General features: G+C 37.6%; 1 protein-coding gene across 4 annotated transcripts in view; it reads left to right on the top strand.

Moving 5' to 3' along the window:
* The window catches only part of 14-3-3zeta (tyrosine 3-monooxygenase/tryptophan 5-monooxygenase activation protein zeta), a 47,241-nt gene that overhangs the window by 6,469 nt on the left and 20,753 nt on the right, over positions 1-20,019 (top strand). Inside the window, exon 1 of one of the 4 annotated variants that reach the window (XM_083101841.1) lies at positions 14,502-14,818. The exons of the other annotated variants lie outside the window; for them this stretch is intronic. The gene's annotated coding sequence lies outside the window, so the exon portion shown is untranslated. Of the gene's footprint in view, positions 1-14,501; positions 14,819-20,019 lie in introns of those variants that run through there. 4 annotated transcript variants of the gene reach the window in all.

The following is a 20,019-nucleotide window of genomic DNA, read 5'->3' as shown; positions in this document are numbered from 1 at the left end:
GTTCTAAGTGAATTTACTGAGATAATTAGCCGGTACTACATAGTTGACATTCCCCATTCTGGCTGCATTTCCGGAAGCATTCTCTTCTTTCGTAATTGTGATATATACAGATTAAATGGCACAATTTCGCGCTCTACACAAAAAAGTTACAATTAAAACGAGAGAGAAAGAAAAATATCTTTTAAAATAAACTTTTCTAGAAATTTGTTTTTAACTCTAGTGCAAAGTTTCCAATGTAAAGAATATTAGAATACATAATTTTTTAACCGGTGAAAAAATTGGATTTTATTAGAGAGATTGATAATATATACTTTTTATCGAATTTAATAAAGTCTGAAGATTTTTAAGAATTCCAACCGAGCTTGCTTGAGAGGACCAACACTCGGTGTGTCAAGGTTGCATTGTGGATCGTTACTCGCACGAGCACTGTATCGCGACTCATCATCTCTCGTTAATTAGTAGTCCGGGGAAAACGGATTAGGATCGAGTGCTTAGGGAATGGCAAACTAGTCGCGCGATGTAAATTAGAAGGCATATAATCCGATTGCATGGCTACGTAGCCGATTTATGTTTTCCCTCGTGTAATTCGAAGATCGATATGTCCGATTACGCGGTAAATTTTGCTGCGCATCAATCAATCTCGCGATTTTTGACGATGCTTTATTTCAACACGTTCCTTGTTGTTACATATATCTTTTATATTGCATTATTTTATATTTAAAGAAAAATTTAAAAAACAAATTTATAGATTTCTGTAAAAAAAAATTTATTAGATTTCAATCGACTTTTTATAATTTTTTAAAATAAAAGTTTAAGTAAAATAATATTTTTAAATATCTCGATTATTTTAAGATTTATTTAAAAATTATTATTATCAACATGATTTATCTTGCTATGACTTTTTTTACACAAAATGCAATTTTCCATTATATTCCGAAATAAAATTTAACATCGGTGCAAGCCCACATGGGATCGCGGGCGTTATTCGCGACGCACGCGAATGACGTGTCCGTGACGGCAGAGCGACCGCATGCATGACTCATGTTGAGAAATACACGGAAACTGTACGGAAATAAAATCGTCGAAGGAGTGAATTGTCGCGAGAGAACGCGGAGCAATCCGTAATTAGCTCTGAACAAGCTTTATAAGATGAATCATCCAATCTGAACAATATAATCGATTAATTGATCATTCACCATTTACAACCAATTGTGAGTTGATTACTAGAAATCTCGTTCTTCATAAAAATGTCGCGAGTTTTTCCGAGACGACTTCGAAAGTCGTTCGCGCGTCACCAAATATGACGACAATTTTTCGCGAATAAGACGAGAATACACTCTCGATCGAGGAGGGAAAGCGAGGAAGTGACTATAAATCATCTTCTCTCCCTTTCTCTTTTTCTCTCCGTTTCTTGATTCACGCTACGCGCCTGGAAGACGCGCGTGCCGTGCGTGCGTGAGGTGCAGAGCGCAAAGTCGCGAGTACGCGACGCGGCTTGACATCAGCCGCTATTCCAAGCCGGGTGACGCATTACTATCTTTCGCCGAGTGTCCGTCGCGGCGATGTGCACGTGCGTAACGTAAAGGCTCTCGCGTGCAGCCTCTTTTTCCGGTCGGTTCACCGCCGATGTGTAAGGGACGCGCCGTTAACGTCCCTGGCGATCATTCGCAGTCGATCCGACGTCGTATCCATCTCACGTAGCACCCGATAGACAGGATATACAGGGTGTTTCTTAATAAGTACGAAAAATTTTAGAAAATGATTCTTTGTCGAAAATTAAGGGGGAATTTATTTTTCATATAAACATTAAAAAGTTTTAATAAAAAATTAAATAGGGGTTGCTAGTTTCATCCCTTTATAACGATACAGGAGGCTGAAAAAAATATTAATAAATAACCTTTTTACTAGTAGAAAATACCCACTTAATTTCATTTCTTTAACTTGTTCCAAATTTGAGAAAAAAAAAACCTAATTTTTACCCCCATTTTTGGAGGAGTGTAACTTTACAAGGAGGGATGTAAAAATATATGTTTCTATGAAAAATCCCCCTTAATTTTCGACAAAGAATCATCTAAAATTTTTCGCACTTATTAAGAAACACCCTGTATATACGTCGATTTGATCTCTCTTTGCGACCCTAATTCCCTTCTTCTCAAACATGGATAGATATGAGATCCGGCGAGTAACGATGATTACGAAAACACAATTCGTTGTATATGTGAACAAATATATTTTATATAAAAATCCATGATACTGGATCATGTGTTTCAGAGAAAAAAATAATTTTTATCATTAGTCTTTCCAGATAATGTCTATATCACTTGAATGTCACGTAAATTGGAAGATATGAAAAGTATGCAAACACGTTTCTTATCTAAGATAAAAAAAAAATCTCTCTCTTACGATACGTCACAACTAAATAAAGGAATGTTTCCAATAGAATATAGAATAAATATGTTTCGGGAATATTTTAAGAATACTCGAAAGAATACTATACGTATCGCGTCGCACAATATCTTCTACTATATTCTCTAATGAACGAACGAAGCCAGTCTGTTGAAGCACATAAAAGAGTATCTTGGACGAATCTCGTGGCAATTTTTTCCCCGTGTATTTTCGATTAGATCCCCGCGCGTGGATCCGTATGAATGGAACTCGGAAGCGCTAGTAAAAACGAGACGATTGTGAATGGCAGAGTATGGAGTGGCCTCTACGCGACATTAGATAACTGCTGATTCATGCGAGTTGCCAGGGAAAATGCATCATCATCTATTCTAAAAAAAAAAAAAAGCGTAACACTTTTGTCGCTACAAATTATGGGATTCGATACGACTATGAGATCTTTGAGAGATTAGAAATAAAAGTATAAAAGTATGTGATATTTTTTTTTGATAGGTGACTATGAAAGATTTAACTTGTTAAAATTTTTAAAAATAATATTAAAAATGAATGAAAAACATAGTAATGAATGTAATAAACAATCGAGTATATAATCCATTATTTTTAGAGAGATGTGTGCAAAATTTGTTTTTTCGATCCGGATAACGGACGTTATCTCTTTGGAAAACTGGCGAAATCCGGCGTTTATGTATCCGTAGCCATTTCGGTTGCGTTTCACACACGCTGTGATATCGCTTCAGATAACGTCGGCGATATTACAGCTCGTGCTTGGATATTCAGTATTGTGCGATGGGCGCCCATTGTGTTCGCGGAGAGAGCGTATTGGCGTCTCTTCTCATACTCGAGGTAGTATTTGTGTGTACATGTATGAAACTGTCGAGACGTCGAGGATATTTAGGATTCGAGTGACTTCGTAGGATATTACTGTTACGTTAGTAGATTCTGTTTTGCAAGCACGCAGTCTTTCTCTCGAAATAATAGAAATTTAATATTTTTCCTTCTTAATATTTTGTAGTAACATCAGTTTCAGGGAAACGTGCTTTAGCAAGTCATACACAATGCATATTTAATATTACGTTATAAAAAAAGCATTCTCTTTCCACGTGGTTAATTTAATAATAAATCGGATTATTGAATCGGACTTTATTACGAAGTGACATCGCATTAATCTGCAAGAACAGTAACATAAAACATGCGATATTTCACTTTGTGATTGCATCATACGCGATTTTTTTTTAATAATTGAAATTATTTAATTTTTTTTCCAGAATTATTAATAATATAGATGTAAATTAAATAGTTTCGCGATAGAATCATATTCATATCTCCTTTTTTAATATAATATTTTTTTAATACATAATATATTTATAATATAATATTTTTATAATTTTTATAATTTATAATATAATATTTTTAATTTATTTTTTTAATATATAATATATTTGTCACACAAATTCTCATTAACTGTAAACGCTTGCTAGTGAAACCGAAAATCTCAATGTCGTTTCCCTGAATCGTATTGGATTGACGAGAAAATAGCAGAGAAAAAAAGGGAATTTAAAAATGCACACGTACTAATTGTAGCTTGTCGGCCGGAGAAAGAGGAGAAGGCTAACTCTCATCTCTTTTTCGACCTTCGTTTGCACGATGAAAGCCCTTGGGCTAAAGTGGCTGCGTGTGTACACGTACACAATGCCGTTTATACGCGTACCGTGCCACCTGTGGCTGGTCGTTCGTCCACTCGAATGACGACGATTTCGAGTAGATTTCACGTCACCCCAATCTGGACCATTTAATACCGGAATTGTCGAGGAAAATCCCGAATACACGTTATACTCCTGGAGAAAGCATAACATACTTTTGTATGAAAAAATTCTTAAATCAGGTACAAATAAAATGTCGGCGAACGTTATAATTATATGCAGCTCGCGCAAGTGTGAAAAATTAGATTTTCGCTCGTTTTAAAGTCACTTACAGTTCGATTAAAAAACATCGCATATTGAAAAGCATTTATGTATATTTCAATTCAGCAAAATCAGGCATTATCGTCGGATTAATATTAGGACATATATCGATATGTAACAGCATTTCTTGATTTATTAGAGGCAGCTTTTTTGTGTATTCAGTTGATAAAATTATAGATGAGATTTTTCTCATGAAATAAAGGTGTAGCATAAAAAATCTTAATAGATGCTATAATTTTTCTCTTAAAAAAATTAAAAGAAATTCTACGTAAAAGAAGAAATTAGCATTATAGAAGAGCTGTAAATAATATTCATTGACATTCTATTCAAGTGAAATCAACCTCTGAATTTAAATGAAAAATGTAATTTCATTATCTTTATTTGCGTTTCTCTCTCTTTTTTGAAGATATATATTAATTGAAACGTATTCTTTCTCTATCAATCAATTACATATGAATTACATTTCGAAAACTATTCACACATTTCAATATTCCCTTGTCGAGCATGAATCATTTCGCTCTTCGACGAGAGCAAGATTGTTAAATCCGACTGTTATCGAGTACCCTGTAAAAAAAAAAACGATTCGGAGAGGTCAACGAGCTTCCGATTAGTCGGCGTTTTTCCATTTCACACAAAGATCGCGATAGCTTGGTCGTGCGGTGCAGTTTAGTATATTTGCAATTATCGATTTACATTGCAACTGCTGCTGTTTGTCGTTGCTGCTGCTGCTGCTGTTGCTCGTAATCGACCTGACGTCGCCACTGGCGACGACGCCGTGTTTTTCGCTAGTCGAATCATTGCGAGAGAAATGTTCCCATTTTCTGGCCGCTTTTTTGGTATTTTCGACGAACGATATATCGATCGACGTCGCTTTAAAGTCTCCGACCAGCCGTTTTCGTTGTTATACACCAACCGATGCACGGCTGGCTGGTCCGTTGTTTTTATCCTCTCAGCTTTTTAACCGGCTATACTTCGTCATACATTCTCGAGATTAAAATTCGGCGAAATCGCTTTTGGAGATTAAAATGGCTCGTGTCGATTTTAGACTCGAGTCTTCGCGTGAAAAATATGCAGATATGCGTTCCATTTCTTGTTATTTTTTTCACATAACTATCATATTTTATTTTAAATTTCCCTTATTCTAATTAGAATAATTAATCTTTAATCTTTTTTTAGCTTCAATTTTTTTTAAATTTAAATATGAATGTACTATTTTATTTGTTCTTTTCTCTTGTATCTTTTTCGCTCTATTACACTTGTGCTGAAATTGATAATAATGTATATAAATAGAGATCATTCTTTCGTATCAGTGTAATTTGCATGCGACATCGAGTGGCAAAGTCATTCGCTTATAAGCCAGGATTTTTATCGCCTAACATTATGTAGATTGGAATAAATAGACCATGTTATCCTCCAGTACCTTTAGAGAAATTTAATTACAGTGTGTATCGTATACGAATGTACTTGTTTGCAATGTTCTATTTTTCAATTTCATATTTTTTCTGATTAATCCTTAAAAACACTGGATAAAATTTAATCGATTTTAGCCATTTTTTAGTTTGCTAGCATGAACGATTTGATTAAAAATACAGCACCATAATTTTTAATAACTTTAAAAGTAATTATTTAATTAACGACTTGTTCTTTTAATAATTTTGAAAACAAGATGGATGATCAATTTTCTCTGGATATGGATACTCACATAGTATTATGACGATATTATTGTGACGAGAGAGTTTATCCTGAACATGACATTTCGAAAAAGGGTGAGAACACGTAGGTCGAAGTAGGAGAAAAATAGAACGCGTAAGAGGTGACGTTGTTTATATATTCCGAGCAACGTGACATAAATTCAACTATGCCAAGAGCAACGTCATTGTGCACGACTAGAAATGAAGAATAAAATTGCGTGATTTAATCTCGAGCTTATCTGGCATAGACACATTATACGAGCGTTCATACATCGCGCTCGAGGAAAGGTGCGGGAGATAGAATTCTGTTAATAGACGAAACGAGCAATAACGAATCGCGATGCGGTACGACTTTCGGAAACTATAACGGAGATGACGTCGATTTTACTACACGACGATGGTAAAATTTTAAATTTAAATCGCGAGGGTTATCGAAACATACGCGTACGCTTGATTATACTCGCCCGAATAATTCCGCAGACGAATGAATTCCGGTCTAGGGTGGGCAAGGTCAGTGTCGCACGTTGAAGCAACAAAACATATCGCAAACATCGTTGTCGATTTGCGGCGCGCGCGCAACGAAGCGGTTTCGGATCGAGGCTTTGCGAGAGAAGCGCATTCATCCTGCTCTTCGGCGCGAGTCCGCCTACCGATTCGCGGCCGCTTGCCAATTAAAAACAAACACGCGCGGCTTATCTGCGGTCGACGGGTCGTCGATAGAAAGGGGGAAAAGGGAAAAACAGGATCGCGCATACGGTCGACGCGCGTCCTGTTTACTACTACTGTGTATCGATCTCGTTCCGAGGGCCACGATCGCGCGCGCTCAATCGAGACACGTGCGACGATCAAACGAGAATCACCAATTACATCGAGAATGTGGGCGCCCGTAAAAGTTTGTAATTTTGTTAAGTAATTGTAAAATTGGTAAAGCAAGTATTTTACTTAGAACGTAGTGTTACAACACGGAGGAAAATATCATTCTACTGCCAAGAAAAGCGATTACTCATTGTCAGTTTATTTTTCTTTCTTTAAGTAACGGTTTTCTTCTCAACAAAGAATATATTCTTGATAATAGTCTTAAAATATACTCATCACAAGTGTTGGAAAATCTCATTATCATAAAGTACTCGAAAGAAGAATTTATTTTTTCTTCAAGGATATTGTAAAGTTGTATCAAAGAAAAATCAAGCTTACTTTACGTCAATTCTATGTAGTAAGCAAACCAAATTTTTATTTTAATTTAATATTCTTGACTAAAATACTGCACTTACTAAAATTTAGAATATATTCAATGAAATTTAATGCTTGTGGTGAACTTATGATATATTTGCGGATATACAAACTTATGATATACTTAAAATAAATAATATTTACATGAATACAGTATACATTTTTCTCTGTGAAGACTGAAAGTTGTCTCTGCGTCTCTGCAAGTCGAGATTCTCTTAAACTGGAATAATGAAATTTCATTGAAAGAATTGGTTAATGACAATTGCATTCAATGATATTTAAATGCTTCTTACATACATTACGATATTTTTTATATACAGGATAAAATAGCAATATTATATTTTGTTAAAGAAGTATTTGATTTTGAGTTTGACAAAAGTCCTGTCAGTTCTTTAACTCGCCACATTTTACAAATAAAAAAAGTATATGATATGTATATAATTCTGGATTTCAATATTATACGTGTTTAATTTCAGAGATACATGTGTAGAGTTTTCACTGCAAAAATAGCAATTTAAAATAAATAGAAATCTGCAAATATATACAATTTTTTTAATAAAGTGCTTTTCACTGAAAATCAGTAAAATATTTATTAATTTTCGGTGAAACCTGTTATTACTTTTATGAGTGACATTTTCAGTTTAAGAGAGAAAGATCTATGAATTTCTAGCGGCGCTATCAAGGATTCAAAGATTCTCTTTGATCTGTGGATTTAAAAGTTTATAAGACTAAATGCGAAAAAAAATTCATTGAAAATTCTTTGAAGCTTTTGCTAATGGATGGATTTTAATGTTCATTTTCGACCAGTTGAACAACGCACATCCTTCGAAAATATTCCGCGATTGATGATAGCCCAGCGGAAATGAGTTCATATACGTCACACGCAAACCGCGAGCCAATATTGATCTATTTGTTACTAACCTAGTGTGTACACTGTATTCCGAGTGAAACGTTAAAGCTCGCTCACACCGATCGACATTGAGAATTTTCATTAAATGTCGGATAAAATACACGAATCGCTTCAACCATTTAAATTACCAATTCACGTAGATGTAAAGCTTTGTGTTCTCAAGAATGTTCTTTCAAACGCTTTACTCGCGTAAAAACACTTTGTTTTATATCAATCTTAGCAAGTGCGTTTTTAAATAATTGAGAATAACTTGATAAACGCGAGTAATGGATAAAACTAGCGTAACTATTGCGTAAAATTGCTTTTTTACTATGAATAAATATTCAACTATTGGCGTCCAACCTTAAAAGAATATTATTGCGCTACAATAGAAAGATTATGCGATGATGGATGGAGGTGGAAATCTCGCGCGAACGCTACGTCAGTCTTGATTTATGCTCAAACTCATCCTTCTTTTTATTTCTTTTACAGGTAAGTCTACCATTACCATCATCACAACCTTCATCGACGTCGTCAAAGGAGACACTGTACTGCCGCAGAAATTGGTTCGTAAAACCACCCTTTATCGATTTTCGTTAGCCGACATGCCGCATATCTTCGCAAGTTTCTCTCGGCTACGAACACGTTACATACAGATTACATACGCGCGCGAGCGCGTACACTTTTTCCAGATAGCTTTTTCAGGTAGGTCACCCTGGCGGTTTTTTCCCCTTACTGGGTATACTCATCCGGAGATTTACCGTCTGATATTGATACGACTGCTCGCGGAAACGGGCGATATAAACGAGTTTTTGAACGCGAGGATTTGTCTTTGATCCCCAGAGTATCCCACGAATTTATATTGCGTTGAACAACAAAGAAACTCGTGATTTCCGGGATTTCGTGAAATCTCATGTTTGAAATAAGCGCTCAAATTTGCGAGAATTTTATCTATTCATGTCACGAATTCGCGAAAAAATCGCTTATTAATTGTAAATTACAAATCCGAGAATCAACGTAAGATTCAATAATTTCTGTTGTTAAATTCATCAAAATGTGTTTAACTTTCGGTTCATGCATCGCACATCGTTATAGACACATTTGACAGGGATTTTCATTTTGAATTGCTCGCTCGTGCATTTTTCGCGTCATATCGACATTGAATCGAGATATATTCGTCAAGATGACAATCGTTCTGGCAAAAATTGCTATTAATTGCCGTGCAAAATTGCGTGCATGGGCGTCGCAGGAATTCGCAGTCGCGTTTCCTTTTCCCTTTTTGTCGTAAAAAATCGTTATGTTGTATCTTGTTCTCTGTAGATTTCTATTTCACTTTTCATTAGGCGTATTTTCGTTTGACCTTTAACTTGAGATTTTTATTTGTTGCATATTAAAAGCGCGCGTGCAGAAAGTTGGAGCGCGCATCTGCAGTGTCGTATAATTTTGTAAGAGTCGATTTATCATTGTGCGGAAAATTTTTCAAGCTATGCAATTAATACTAACTTTTTGATAAATGGATAGAATAATTGAGAAAGCAGAGGATTAATTAAAATTAAATGGAAACTAATGGCAATTAAATCAAAACGTATGGAAATCAATTGGAGTTAAATCAACGATTACTTGTCATGCGTACTTATTGTAATAAGATTTCAAAACCGATCTAGAATTCCACAAACAAATATGTGCGCTGTAATCGACAAATTGCGCAAAATTTTTTATACTTAATCTACACTTTTTGAATCGCAAATTTATCGCCCTCTCGATTTATCTTCGTTTTTTTTGCCGTCTTAATTACCATTAATGATTATGCGGAGAGTCGACCGAAAACGAGAGAGCGAGAAAGTTATCGATGCTCTCGTGAAATCGGCATAAATTTCGGCTGCGTTCACAACGGCCAGGTATATCGACGGAAAATGGTGGACACAAGGGCGGGTCGGCTGCAGGGGTTGCGCGCGCCTCCGCAGATCAATATTTCATTTCAACCTCGGCAACCTCCGACCGCCACTCATCCCTTTCCCCCGCGCATCTTGCCGACTCCTCGTTCCCTACCCTTCGTCTTTTGCCGCTTCCCTCGCGACCTCGCGTATCTGCGTCTCGCCATCCTTCACCCCATCGTGTTTTCCCTTGTTTCTCTGCCTTTCCGCCTCTCACCCCGTGTTTCCCTCGCTTTCGCCTCATTCGCTCCCTCCATCGTCCCTCATTAGCCTTTTTTTGCTTCAAACCCCGATGACTCTGTCAAATTGTTCTCGCATGCGAGACGTCTTGCATTATGATCACTGATGGCTACGACGGGATCCTTTAAAAATAGCCGGTTGACCGCTCGTAGAGCAAAAGTGAAATATCTGCGGGGATCCAAATTGTCTTTCTCCCTCACGGTGAAATTATGTTTCACGTGTCGAGATTCGAAATTAGAGATTAAAAAATACTTTGCTGACTCCAAGCGCCTCGAACGTGTAGAATTTCCTTGACGAAATAAGCACGTTGACCTTAGCACCCATATTTTATGACGCTATCTAGGACCGATATATATCTCGTAGAAATTGACGTGGAATTCTCTTCGAGGAAAAATTTATAGACAGATGACTCGTGTTCTTTTATCGCCTTTATTGATCAAGATACAGTTATTTGAGAGCATTTCGAGATCGAAAAACGTTCGCGGAATGTCGGGTGATTTTTTTTTTTTTAGAATCGATCCGTCGAATCGGACCCTTAGCTTTGACGTGACGCCGACTTTAATCCAATTGTAATCTTACGATCGATGTTATATACGAGAGCGCCACGGTTCTGCGCGTCGCTTTCGCTCCGCATTGTTTCAGTTATTCATTCGATACGGAACTGGTATTCGAAGCTGGCGTGTTCCCCAGAAAGGAAAAGGAGGGTGGCGGGAAGGGTGAGAGGGGCAAAAGTGCTCTCGTTCGCATTTCTCGCTCTCCGACGTTGCGTGTCATTCAGATGCACCCCGGTTTTTCAGCAACGAGTCCTCGTGCCGTCGTTTTAGCAGTAATAGCGCTTGACATATCGAAATCGGCACAATCAGCGTCGTGTCGATGAGTTTCTATAATTAAAAATTACGCTTTGTACGTCCGTGTTCACTTTGCCATTTGCAATAACGAGATATTCCTTCTCTACAAATATCAATTGAAGTCACTACAGCTATCTAATTTTACGTCTGTTCTATAAAGTTATATAATAAAGTTATATTTCTCGGCTTTTACTTTATTTTTCATTATTGACGGATTATAAAAAACTATTGCTACATTACGTTAAGAAGATTACAAACTGAAAGGAATTAAAAGATACGAAAAAGAAATATTATTAATAAACGCCTTGTTTAAATAAGCAGGATTTACTTGTGCATTTATACGGAAATTTTCGAAACGCGTAAACTTGTCGATACGTTTACACATCGTTACTTAAATAATTATCGAAGCAAAGTTACAAACTGAGGCTATAAAGTTTTAATTAACGATTTGTTCGTATATCAGAGGATGCGCACAAATAAATTGTTGCACGGAATCAGAGAATGTTGATATAAATTTATGGATGAACGCGATATGTTCGCGTGTTAATAAATAAAACCGTTATTTAACTAGACGTTCGCACGCGCGCGATATGCAATATTTCGAGAAGAAATTGATAAATTATATTTTGGAAGCGCGAATATCTTTTCGGAGTAAATATACGGCCTGCGGCCGCATCCAACGCGCTCGTTTCACTAAATATAGAGGCGAGAATTACAAAACAGAATTTCTAGACACAAAGCAACGATAAAAGCAATATATTCTAAAATGTGATTACCTCTAAATAGGAAATTATAAGACGCACTTAACAGCGCTAACGCAAACTTTGTTAATTGTAAGTAATAATAACAAAAAATTGTACGTCATAAATAATAATATTAACTATAAAGAGAGAAGAGATAGCGAAATGTTCATGAAATTAGATATAACGGAAAAGTGAAAAATATGATTATACATAATGTAATAAATGAAATTATTAGAAATGTCAGACTCGAAAATATTAAAATTAAACATATAAATCGACGGCAATACGAGTCAAGTGTCGATCATGTTACACAGTTATTTATTGTATAAAAACAAATAAATATTAAAATAATAAATACAGAATAAATGCCAAATACATTATATTCGCCAGTTAATTACGACACGAAAGAGAACGTGATTCGCACACGGTCTAATTTTCGAAGATATTCAAAGAGTGAATAATGCAAATCCACGAGTAGACGTTCGCGACCTGGAATTATTCGACGTTCGATTCGTTTCGCGGACAGAGGTGAAATTCGAAGATGGGCGAAAAATGGTTGTCGTTTGCACGCTTTATCGGAGAAAGAATTTGTCGCTAATGTATATCCGATGTCCCGAAACGGGCGAGAAACAACGTTACCGCGTACACTTGCGGGCGATTCATTTGCGTCGCATGCCATCCCGTCCTGTTTATTCGGGCGTTGGGCTGAATAAACGCCATACTACGCCCCATTTAAGTCTTCGCGAGGGTGCACGTGAAGTTCGAGCGCGATTCGCGACTATGTCGGGATCGTTGCTCGCGCGACCGAAATGTATGTGCCTGTTTCTCACGTTCGATTTTTCACGCGGGGAACCATCATTAGATCGATAAATTCACCCCCGACCGATGATACGTGGGATAGAGATTCACATTTTCGTATTCCATGCTTAAGCACACTTGAGTTCGAGTGTATTTTCAAGTGTACTAGGTGGATCTTCTCAGCTGATATTAACGATGTTAACATTGTTTTCGTAATCGGAGACAGATCAAAGTTGAAAAGCTGTATATTTAACACTAAAGTACGAGGCTAAATGAATGAATATCGGGTTTCACTCTGACGTTTTTGTAGAATCTTAAACTTCTTAAATTCATAAATTTATCTCGTATCCTTGGACTTGTAGATATTTCGATTCCTTAATGCGTTCGTGAATCATAATATTTATACATCCATGGACGTCATGAATCATTGTCTGCAGATTAAATATTTTCATTCACACGTGCTTGACAAATAATAATGTACGTCGATTAAATCAAAGAAACGCACATTATTATTTGTTCACGTATTCTATGTCATATCACAAAAACGATATTCTTAATTATCTTGTTTTTTTTTTTAAATATTCTTAATATCCTGCTTTTTTTACCAGTCGTTGACGTCGACGAAAAATCCCGTTTCGTGTGGGATTCTTTTAAATTATCGTGGAAAAAAAAAGACGGTTCAACGATCGCGAGAAGAACGAAAGGGCTTTTATGTTAATTTGGTGATCTCTCAGACCCACCCAACTAGCATTTATTTTAGACGCCGACCGAGCGTTCCTTCGCTCCTCAAATAGAAAAATGTCTTCTTCGCCTGTGCTATATCTCGAGCACCCTGCATAACTTACGACCACGCCGTGCCCCGCACTCTCGTAAGCGTCATGGATCTGCTCGTGTCATGGATAATTTAGATCGCGAATTACGCGAAATCATCTTTCTCATAGTACATTTTCAATTATATATTTTCCAAAAAATTAATAAAAAGACTGCCGTTATGTGCAATTTAGTCTCGGAAAATTGACAATTTCTTAAGACAATTGTGACGCCGTTGCAATCATTAGCTGCGGTTTTGCGCGGAAAGTCATCGGGAACAAGAAGAACGGCGCCAAGAGAAACGAGCAAAAAAGCGAGTGCTTCTTGCAGGTTAATTTTCGCATGAAATTACGCGGACTCGAAACGAGTCGAAGTAGTAGGGCAGGAAGGTAGACGGAGAATATAGGCAGCTACGATTGACGGAGACACCCATGACAGACATTACAGACGTTTAACACGCGCGCATGCGAGAGCGAGCGAGCGAGCGAGAGAATGGGAGAGGGAGAGAGAGACGTAGCGCGAGATAGAGAAGATGAATAGTTGCGACGACGAAGGAAGTTTGCGAGAGAGACGGACGAATCAGATAGGCAGTTTCGAGGCGGTTAAAGAGTAAGCGAGACAGCGAGTCGAACGATCGAAAGAGCGAGCGAATAGTGGGAGCGAGACAAGAAACGGAGAGGGGAGAAAAAGGAAGAAAAAAGACGCGAGAGTCGTCACGACGACATCGTCGTCGTCGCGTGGTGCGCCGCGGCACGTCGGTCCCCGGGACACCGCGCCGCTGCCCCACCCAGCCTCGTCGGCCATGCCGGGGCCGCGAGCCGATCAATACTTCGGCTCGGGCACGAGGCGCGGCGGACGCGGCCGAGCGCGGCCGAACGCGACCGAGCGCGGCCGAACACTGCCGAGCGCGGCCGAGCCCCGGCACGAGGCGAACCGAGTTTCCCACCGCGGGCGGCGTTGCCGGCTCAGTCGTGCAGGAGTGGTCGCCGAGGGATGTGTGGTATCGTAATCGCGAGTGTGACTGAGGAATAAAGGGAACCGGCGTTGTAGTTTTCGCTCGCGTTCCATTCCTTCTCTCTCTCTCTCTTTCTCTCTCTCGCACCTCTATCTCGCGCTCGCGCGGATATCGCAGTCGCCGTCGTCGTCGCGGCGTTCAAGTTCTTTTCTCGGCCCGACCCTCCGCGCGTTGGCCCGTTTTAGCCGGTACACGGATCCACGCGGATCGTGTGCTTTACTTCACTATTTATTGTACAAAGGACTATAAAGCATAGGTAAGTGCAAGCATTACGGTTCTACGTCGTACTTTTCATGTGCTTTTCTCTTTCCCCTACATATCTGCCTATGCGTGCGTGTATTACGTGTGTGTGTACATATATATATATATATATGTGTGTGTGTGTGTGTGTGTGTGTGTGTGTGTGTGTGGTACGTGTCTCTCCGTCTTTCTCCCTCTCAATCGCACGCTATAACGCGCAGGTCGGTCGGGGCCACTTCCACGCACTTCCTGTGCAACCGACTCGTCGTCACCGGCGGTCGCTGCCGTTTCTCGATCGTTCGCTCGTGCCTTATCACCGCTCTCGCGGAAATGCGCGAGCGAGGAGCCGGCCTATCGATCTCTGCGGCATCGTGTACTGCGTCGCAGAACCACGTCTCGCTGTTCCACATCTCCGCATTGACGCGTAGTAGTCGGAGTTCTCGGGGCTCGCGTTTCCCGTGTCGAGGCGCGCGACGTGGGATCGATTCCTCTCGATATCTCGTTCGAGCGTACGATGTTCGTCGAGGCGGCTTTCCCGATCTCGATCGATCGTCGTCGCGATAATCGGCGACGAGGCGTCGCCGCCGGGGAATTTCGCTCTCGCTCCGTGAAAGTAGCGCCGTGGCGCTATCGCGGCTCCCTCCTCCCGAGACGGTCCCTCGTCCGTTGCTCAACTCGCGTTGGTACGCGGCCATAACCTCAAACTAGCGCGACACGACGCGACGAATAATTATTCTCCGTCCGTTCGCGACCTTCATCGGTGACAGAATCGTCCGTTCGCCTCCCACGAGAAATTTTTTTATTTCGCGTAGGTAAATGTCTTTCCGCGACACTCGAGAGAATGTCTTCCTATGGGGCACCCTGTTATTGTACACGAGATATTGGGAGGTTTCTTGATAATGTGATGATATAACGGGAATTTGAAGTCATCATTTTCTTGTGTTGGCCTCTCATTGAGTATTTTGACAAACTGAATAAAATTTAAATTTATTCGGAATTCGAAAAAAATGAAACCTCATTTCGTGTTATTTCTGAGGTAAATCCATTTTAATTTCAATGAGTTTTATCATTCTTAATGGTAAATTTTGATTTCAAATTTTATTATTCAATTTTGACATTCGATGATCGCAAACATTACGCGCAATATATTCCGCTCTATCGTTTTAATTTCATATGATCGTCCGTCTCTTTCCCTTTCCATTGCTTTCGACGCGTCGATCGATCAATTAGCATAAAGGTGAATAAAATTAGTAGCTGTTCACCTTTTTTCTCCTATCGAGAGTAACGCATAGATCCTACGCGTTGATCGATCGATAGCCTTGAGATCTCGTCAAATGTGAAGTCTGTGGTCGTATTCTCAGGTTGTATTTATAGTAGCAGTTCAATGTTATTTCATGCATCTATTTCACGTGACTATATTTATTGCGACAAGTAACGACGATCGATATCGACGGGGAATTTTTAGAACGAGAATTGAAGAATTTTAATCTTTCAATATCTCTGCAACTTTAATGATATCTCTTCTTCAATCGATATCGATTGTGGGGCGCGAGGCGATATGCTCGAGCGAGGAAAGAAATTATAGAATATTGATTTCTTCTCCTCAACGTCCTTAACTTTTCAAATCCTGTGCGGAAAGCAATTTCGCGAGTTATTGCATATAATGGAGGAACAAGTATAATAACTGCTCGTAGCGTAGCATTTCGAATGCGCGGGTATAGGTATTAATTTTATCAGTCACCGTTTATCTACTACCTATATCATGTCGTGTTTCACTTGCTGATAACGCCAGTTCTTCGCATATTTACGCAAACTTGAAGTTTGTACCAAAGTCACACAATATTCTCCGTTTTCATTTTGTCAAAAATCACGATTTATCGATTAAATATGACGGTCGATTGATAGTAATTCGTTTATAATAAAGTTTTAAACGACAGAACCGATAAATTTCTTAATTTATAGTCTCCCAAAATTAATATCACAATGTTTTTACGGTATTATAAATACTTTAATTATTCATACATGAATGCTAATTATTAGAATAATACTGTCATTAATATCTTTTATATGTTTTTATTAATGCGAACGGATATGCATACATTCTTATATTGTAGTCGTATGATCGACGTGTAACTATTTTAAATGATAATACTTTTTTTCCATTTATTTTAATCACTTTTCTGACTAAACTCTGCGCTGCTAATGTAATTTTTCAACAAAACACATGCGGAATATCCTAAAATTTTCTTAATTTAATGATTTCGACTAATTACTAGAATTGATATAATTAATATAATTAGAGTATTTTTCCTATTTTTTTTCTTATACGATATATTAAAAATAATTTGAACAAGTGAAAAATGATAAGGAAAATATTTACAAAAATAGAATGTTAATTAACTCTAATGAGGTATCACTTATATATAAAAATTACTTTTATCTACAAGTAAACATTTGCTCAATATTAAGTATTTTTTAATTTACTTCCGGGAACGATATCGTTAACATTTATTTGTTTATTTCATCATATTACTATTTTCGTCGAGAAATAGTTAATTAACGACGCGATCGTTGATATTAATGAATCGTGGCGCTATCGCGTGAGTATGGCAATGACGATTTACTCGGAATCGCAACCTCGTTGCCAGGTTGCGGGCATTCATAAAAGCTTGCAAAAGCGTCGATTACCCACGCGTGACGCCAGCCGCATTCTTCCCGCGTCGAGGCGGAATGGGAAAAGTGCATTTACTTTCAGGATTGAGTATCGATCTAACATATTTCGCCGGAAGGATGACGGAATGGAAAAACGTACTGCGTCAAACTGCGACACTAATTCCAAGTACTTCAACGAAACAACTGTCAAAATTTATAATCCTTCGAAACTAATTAACGGGAAATTTTTTGTATATTTAGTTAATGACGTTTCCTGGACCACTTTTATTTTATAAAGAAACAGCATGTAATTATCAGCGTACGCAGAAACAAAATCTCGATTAAATTACTGTTAATGATTTAAAAAAACAAAATTTAGAGATGGATATACAGAGTATTCCTAAATTCGCGATAAATATTTTAATGACAAATTCTTTAACAAAATATTCAAGAATTTCAATAAAAATCGTGATCTTTAAATTTTTCTCATTTGAAACCTATTACAGCCTCGACATTTTCGTATTAGAATTTTCGTCTTAAAATGTTACAAAGAATTTGTCATTAAAATATTTATCGCGAATTTAGGAACACCCTGTATATTATATATGTATGTATTGTATAATTTGAAAGATTTATTCTAGCGAGCACTTTTCTCGGAAATAACTCGCCATTTTCCGAAACACGCGACGATAATTTCGATAATTTCGATCTCGGGATAATCTTGGTGGGAATTGGAGCAAGTTTGCGCGCGCGCATGTCGCGCGAGATGCGTTTCGTTTCGCGAGAGTTCTACGCGCCAGAAATATTTCGACGGCGAAGCTCGTTTTCGTCGTCGTCATCGTCATCGTCGTCGTCGTCGTTGCCGTCATCCGCTAAACCCACCGAAGCCAGGTGGATCGCGCGCGATTAAATATAGGATGTCTAATACATCTACTTAGTTGCTCGCTCGCCCAATATTTCTGTCCGAGTTTCCTCGCGCGACCCGCTCCGTCTTCCGGTTCCCCGACGATCGATATTTATCACTCGATGTACGTATCGTTCATCAACCGACAGGTATTGCAGAAGGAATGTTGTATGAAACAGATTTAGAAATTATAGACCTCGAATATGGTATCGCGAGATCGTTTACCTCTCGAGAGAAACCGCGTGCCTTACATATCCCGTACACATCTTTATATGTAATTTACTCCTCGCGTTCTCACGGGTAATTTGCAGTTCTGTTACCTTGATTGCGCATATACAAAGTTATCTTTCACTTGTACGTTTTTTTTTCCTAATGAATTGCGATTTTTCATAATTGCTTCACTGATGAGAAATTTAGTTGTAAACTGAAAAATTGCTATTTTTACTCATAAAATTCATTTGCAGAATAATGAGAAAAATGAGAAAGGAATTAACATCGCTGGGACTATAGTTAATATTTATTTTTTTAATTCTTCTGGATAAGAAAAAAATAGCGATTATTTCTTAACAAAAAGAATATTTTTGACATAAAAATATTGTTTGTTTATCGGACATTCATATATAATACATATAAATTATTTTGTATTTTGAAATTACTTTTGGATTAATTATTTCATCAATCGAAATTCATTTTTTTCTTTAACACACGTTGTCTCGAGAAACCCGGTACTCGTGGAATGCCATTTTCCCCTTCTTTAAATGCATCTCGAGAAAGCGGCGAATGTCATAAACCGGAAGTGTATTAATGAAACCGGATCTCGGATCTTTTCGTCGTTCGTGGCACGAAATTCTTTTGCCTCACTTATTTTTATAAAAGAATCTTTCGTTCGCTTAAATATAGAACGTGGACAATGTCGAGTATTAATGTCGAGTATTACATTTATTGCCCTATCATAAATTTATTATGCGATTTGCGAAGGTGAAATTTATGGATTTATTGGATTCGTCAGGCATCGAAATGAAATGATTTTTGGAATCAAAACTCTGTGCGCGGACTTAAATGATGACAATCGATAGAGTCTGTAGATTTTGGAATTTTCGAGATACAGATTCGAAATTTTTAAATTTTGTAGTATTAGAAATTAATAATTGAAAAATAATCTTTCTGCAATTAACGATATATATAAAAGCAGAGGTATATTAAAGATACAGTTTGAATCGATTTATTATATTGAGAATGTATGTAATCTGAAACTCTCGTTATAAGTTTTATGACATTAAATAAAATTTGTTAAATGTATTTTGTTTCTTGACATTTTTATGACATTAAATAAAATTTGTAAAATGCAATATTTTGATTCTTTGAAGATTTATCAAATAGGAAATATACGCCAAAAATTTTTAGAATTTGAATTTATTTGATTATTCGATTGATGATTTTAAAATATCGATTTAAAAATTTTATATATATATATATATATAAATCGTGAACAATAATATATTTATACAATTATTCGATAAATGATACACGTGCAAAAATCATCGCGGGAGAATTTCGTTATTTTTCACACGAAGTTTCCTACAGTGCGGCATTATTACGAAAAAATTACGCAAAAAATTGCACGCATGATAGCGATCGACGTATTATTATCGCGTATTTCT

Source organism: Camponotus vicinus, unplaced genomic scaffold (assembly GCF_025532165.1).
Source record: "Camponotus vicinus isolate PSW18456_S1 unplaced genomic scaffold, iyCamVici1.0 SCAF_6, whole genome shotgun sequence".
NCBI classification, from domain to species: Eukaryota; Metazoa; Arthropoda; class Insecta; order Hymenoptera; family Formicidae; genus Camponotus; species Camponotus vicinus.
The sequence above is the reverse complement of the archived record's forward strand: the minus strand, read 5'-3'. Positions and strand labels throughout refer to the sequence as shown.